Here is a 6070-nt window from a genome sequence, read left to right on the forward strand (position 1 = left end):
CGTATTACAAGTTTATTATTTTTCGTGGTAACTTTGTCACATATAATGACACAATGAAAAATTTTCCCATTTTGACTTGTTTTTTAATTTTTCATGGCCATTTCAAAATGCGGTCAAAACAACGGGTATGACCGTTCCTACCTAGTGGTTGAATCTTGGAAATATTTTGGTGTTTCTCTCATTAAATAGATACTTATGTACTTAAAAAAGATTTTGGGAAAAATAAAGAGCAAACTGTGAGGCAGCAGCAATTCAAATTTGACCCGCTTTGAGCTGATTCAACGAAAATTTGTCCTTTTCACGAGAGGTGGATCAAAGCTTTATACACCCAACTATTTGGTCAATTATACATTAAATGTGGCCTAGTATTTTAGAAAATTGGGTTTGTCCAATTTTGCAATAAATATATGGTAGGTCCTTCACAAAAACACTCATTTTGGGCACTCGAAAAATGGAAAACGAATTTTTCATACAAGGAAAATGAAAACTTCCTTAAGCAGCATTGTTTGGCATTCCAATACGCACCCTTGTGCACAATATTAGATCATTTGAACAAACTGTGCCATGAATGTGGCCATAAGGTTGATCATTTTGCTTGAAAGCCATGAATCTTCACACGTGATAGCTCATTTCTGAGAACACTTTCTAAAAATAATTACCGTATTACAAGTTTATTACTTTTCCTCGTAACTTAGTCACATATAATGACACAATGCGAAGGTTTTCCTTTTTTCATTTTTTTGTGAATTTTTCATGGCCATTTCAAAATGCAGTCGAAACGGGGGGTATGAATGTTCCTACCTAGTGGTTGAATCTTGGAAAACTTTAGGTGTTTCTCTGATTAAATAGATACTTGTGTACCTAGAAAATATTTTTGGGAAAAATAAAGAGCAAACTATGAGGTAGCTGCAGTTCAAATTTGACCTGCTTTCAACTAATTCAACGAAAATTTGTCTTTTTCACGAGAGGTGGATCAAAGCTTTCTACACCCAACTATTTGGTTAATTGTACATTAAATGTGGCCTAGTATTTTAGAAAATTGGGTTGGTCCAATTTTGTAACAAATATATGGTAGGTGCTTCACAAAAAAACTCATTTTGGGCACTAGAAAAATAGAAAACGAATTTTTCATACGAGGAAAATTAAAACTTCCTTGAGCAACATTGTTTGCCATTCCAATACGCACCCTTGTGCACAATATTAGATCATTTGAACAAAGTATTCAATGAATGTGGCCATAAGATTAATCATTTTGCTTGAAAGCCATGAATCTTCACACATGATAGCTCATTTCTGAGAACACTTTCTAAAAATAATTAGTGTATTACAAGTTTATTATTTTTCCTGATAACTTGGTCACGTATAATGACACAATGCGAAGGTTTTCCAATTTTTTGATTTGTTTTAATTTTTTTCATGGCCATTTCAAAATGCGGTCAAAACGGCGGGTATGACTATTCCTACCTAGTGGTTGCATCTTGGAAAACTTTTGGTGTTTCCCTGATAAAATAGATACGTGTGTACCTAAAAAATATTTTTGGGAAAAATAAAGAGCAAATTATGAGGCAGCTGCAGTTCAAATTTGACCCGCTTTCTGCTGATTCAACAAAAAATTGTCTTTTTCACGAGAGGTGGATCAAAGCTTTATACACCCAACTATTTGTTGAATTGTACATTAAATATGGCCTGGTATTTTAGAAAATTGGGTTGGTCCAATTTTGCAACAAATATATGGTAGGTCCTTCACAAAAAAACTCATTTTGGGTACTCGAAAAATGGAAAATGAATATTCCATCCAAAGAAAATGGAAAATTAATTTTCTGTCCAAAGAATATCAAATCATTTGAACAAACTATGCCATGAATTTGGCCATAAAATTAATCATTTTTGGGCACCCAAAAAATGAAAAATGATTTGTTTTTGGAAGAAACTTAAAACTCACTTTTGACATGTAACCATTTGGCCAATTGCGCATAAACTATGGTCTAATATTTTTGAAAAATGGTGTGGTTCAAATTTGTACGAAAGATTTGGTAGGTTCTTCACAAAAAGTTGAATTCTGACAAACTATTTTCACAGAAATTATAAGAAAATGAAAATATCCCAAATCACATTGTTTGTCATCCCAAAGTAGACACATATGCATAATATTGGTTAATTCTGACAAACTGTGTGTTTACCCCGAATAAGAGGGTGAAAAATATAAGAAAAACAAAAGGAAAAGCGAAAATTACACAAGCTTAAGTCTAATTGGTGGAATGAGTTTTGACATGGATCGTTAACATGGCAAACATCCACCCATCCATCATCCATCCACCCGTCCATCCATCCAACCGCAGCAAACCTCACCCAACCCATCGTGCCCTCCTCTTCCTCTGTCAGCGCGAACCCTAGTCGCCGCCTCCATCTCTCCCTCGATCTAGATCGACAGGTCCGCCTGTCGCTGCCCCTCCGCTCCTTCATTCCCTCTCTCATCTGCTTCCCTCCCACCCGATTGGCAGATCGTGCACTCGATCAGTTCTTTGCTTTCAAGCTAGGCCCAAGGAAAAAATCCGAGCTAGTGAGGATTGCGGCAATGGCACTGCAGATGCACGCACTGTCGCAGATGCGCGCCGGCGGGCGGCGGCCCCGTGCGTCTCCGGTCGGCGTTCTACGCGTCGCCGCTACTGGTGCTGCTGCCAGCCCCGGGCAGGACAAGGTCCATGGCGACGGCGTGGATCACGATGCGGATTGGCCGCGTTCATACGAAGAAGGCATACATGTGCGGGGACTGCGGGTGGGTAAGCCTGCCGCGCCTAACCGCGCGTTGCTATGGTGAAGTTGATTGTTCCTGACATGCTCTGCATTTTGCGACTGTTGTAGGTACATATACAAGGAGAAGACTCCGTTTGAGAAGCTGTCTAATGACTACTACTGCCCTGGTGAGAATAACCATTTTTCACATAATGTTAAGTAGACAAGTTCCACGAGTGTTGTAGACACCTTCTTATCCCACTTGCCATAGTCATTTGCTAACCAATTTTTGCACTTGCGCAAATATGACGATCAATTTAGCTATCATAACTTTAGCCTCCTTACTAGTACTAGCTTGCCTTCTTACTATCAGTTCACCTGCATGTTGATCTAAGTATCTTGTTGATGCCTCCTCGTATTTACTTGGCATTTGTTTTTTGGAATGTCATTGGTCTTTTGACCTCTTATGCTTGTATAACATGCATTAGTGGTGGAAACGGATGACTTGAAGTTGTGAAGCAATCATGGTGGACACAATGGGCACGATACACAAAACAATTGCTCAGTTAGATATGCTATTGTGATGTATTGGTTGAGCAGGTAAGCTTATCTTCTGCATGCAAGTTGAGGTATATGAACTGTTCTTATATGAAAACAAGCTGGTCGATTGTCAAGTTGTGATCAGTTTGAGTGAAAAAATAGGACTTGAGCGAGCGTGATCTGGTTACCGGAGTGAAATCTCCTGGTATAATGAGTATATTCGTATTCCCTTTGTACAAATTTCTAAATGGAGAAAATAATATCCTTTGTACTGAAATTTCTTTTGTCATAAAAGAATTTGACGGACCAAAAGGGGTGTATATGTTTCCATTCCTTATCATTTTCTCATATATTCATATTTTCCCTAGGTTTCTGAAAATATTATAAACACATCTGGATTAAGAAATCTTCATGAAAGAAATGCCTAATGGGCAAACTGATTATTACTTTTTGAAGTACACACTATTACTGTTTTTGTATATATTATACATACATAGCTTGACTGAAGATCATTAAAAAGGTTAGTTGCTGCTAACAAAGGAAATTATGCAGTAATACTACAGTAATACTAATTCATGTACTACTGCCTACTAGCATTATTACACCATTTTCCCTCAAAATTGGCTTGGTAATCCTAATTTAGCATAATTGCATCTAGCTAAACAAATCATGGTAACGAAATGCCTAATACTCCGATATATCAGCAGCATGACTTTGAATGCACTAAAACTCGAACACCTCATTTGGTCAGTAAGACAAGTGCAGAAAGTGAGAGTTTCTTATTCTTGTAGCATGTATTTGACAGTAATTTGACATATGTATATACCGAGCACGAACAGTTTTGTATTGTTAGGATAGTAAGAGTAAGAGGTCTGCGTCATGTATTTCACTAGTTGTTACTCGTTTGCCTACCTGGATACATAAATGTGTTGTCGTGTTAGTAAAATTTGGTCTTCTGTTGTTTCTATTGAGCAGGGGATGAGTACCTTGTGGCCGGCACTTATGGAATTGGGACGAAGCTGAAGCTCGCGTTTGAGACCGGTATTCATGACACAATCGGAATCGACCTGGTATGTTTCTGCTTGTTGTTCATACATGTCGTCTGTCATGTTTCCTAGGAGACTCGGTCAATGAACGTTCTGTGTCTGATCCATTGCGTTAGGTTGCTATGAGTGTCAATGACATTGTAACATCCGGTGAGAGCCATTGTTCTTCCTAGATTACTATGCTATGAGCAAGCTCGATGTTGACCTTGCAGAGAAGGTACTGTCAATGTAGCTTCTCATTTAACACAGTAGTTCTTGCTCTTGCTCATTTTATCTGTCTTCTGCCCATGGAGGATGATATCTATCTGTCTTTGACTGTAACATTGTCTTGTACTTTCATAGGTCATCGAGGGGATTGTGCATGGATGCCAGCAATCAAATTGTATTCTACTGGGAGGAGAGGTGAGATATTCTGGAATAATGCACAAATTTATAAACTGTGAGAGTACCTAACGATATGTGCACATCAGTCGACTAGTAACTAGAAGATCTGGCTATTTGATTGTTTATTCTTTGTTTGCATATAATATGGTTCGTAATTCCTCTAGTTTTGGCGGAACAAAAGGACATGATTCTGTAGGACGATAATAATGCTTGAGGTGGAGAGATCAATCGACAATGCATAGATCGGTCCCTTTTCTTTCACATGGAAGTGATTCGATATTATTTCACATTTCCTGGTTGTTCAGTATTATCTAATCATTGAATTATACCCAAGACAGAACCGTTCAGGCAGATTCACGTTCACCTGTGCATGTATAGATCTTGTTCAATTAATTTATACCATCTGATTGCGTCATAGTTGACCTGTTGGCTCTATCTAATATGCATGTAAATATGATATACAATCTCCTCGAACTCTAATTTGTCTCTGGTTGCTCATCAGTATGTATGCCTCATAGTTGGTGTAATCTGATTTGACACTGCCTTGTGCTCTTGGAAAGGAGAATCTGGTCTCTCTAGTTGTGAATTTCAATTTTACCTCTGGGGAGAGGGAATAAAGGGAGACTTCTTATCATCATTCCATCAACTACTCATCTTTGACATGGTTCCTCAATCAATAAACTAAGAACACTGAGAATCTGCAACAAATTTCAATGCATTGATATTGATCTTCTACGCACAACTGATGGCTCGCAGAAGTTTGCTACTACCCAGCTTCCACAGCAAGCCACTCCTCAACTGTTGGGTTCCATTTTCAGTATTGTTTAAAAAATTGGGGTTAATAATGGGTTTTACAGGTAGTTTTTATTCATGCTGGTGTACTTCATTATTGGATAGCACACAACATGTTTGTGTGAAGCACATTAAAGGAACTAATATTTTTGTGCAGTATAATCTCACAAGCAAAAATAAGCAGCACAATGTTGAGTTTCATTTTCACTGGTACTTTTCTTGTGGCATTAATGCAGTTTACAGATAGTCTTGATGATGCAGTGCTTCAGTTTAATAATCGGTAAGGACCTCATAGTAGTAGTAGTACAAGCTTTGTCAAGCACATTGAAGGAATAACCTTTTTTGCGCAGTACAATATCACAAGTAAACATAAGCACGGCAGTGCTATGGGAATAGCACATGTTCCATTGAAGGGTTGTGATATCATATTAGTTTAACAGTCCCCATTATGATCAAATTACTTTTCCGGGGGGGCAAATCTCCACTATGCTTTCCTTTTCTTTTCCTCCAAAGAAAAAGAAATGTGGTGTGTACTTGGTTGGTAGCATCAAAGTTGTCCGCAAAGATGTGATACT

General features: G+C 38.0%; 1 pseudogene; it reads left to right on the forward strand.

The window, feature by feature from the left end:
• Positions 1-2575: 2575 nt before the first annotated feature.
• Positions 2576-5779, forward strand: LOC123409291 (annotated as a pseudogene).
• The last annotated feature ends 291 nt before the right edge of the window (positions 5780-6070 follow it).

This window comes from Hordeum vulgare, chromosome 7H, assembly GCF_904849725.1.
Source record: "Hordeum vulgare subsp. vulgare chromosome 7H, MorexV3_pseudomolecules_assembly, whole genome shotgun sequence".
Classification (NCBI taxonomy): Eukaryota; Viridiplantae; Streptophyta; class Magnoliopsida; order Poales; family Poaceae; genus Hordeum; species Hordeum vulgare.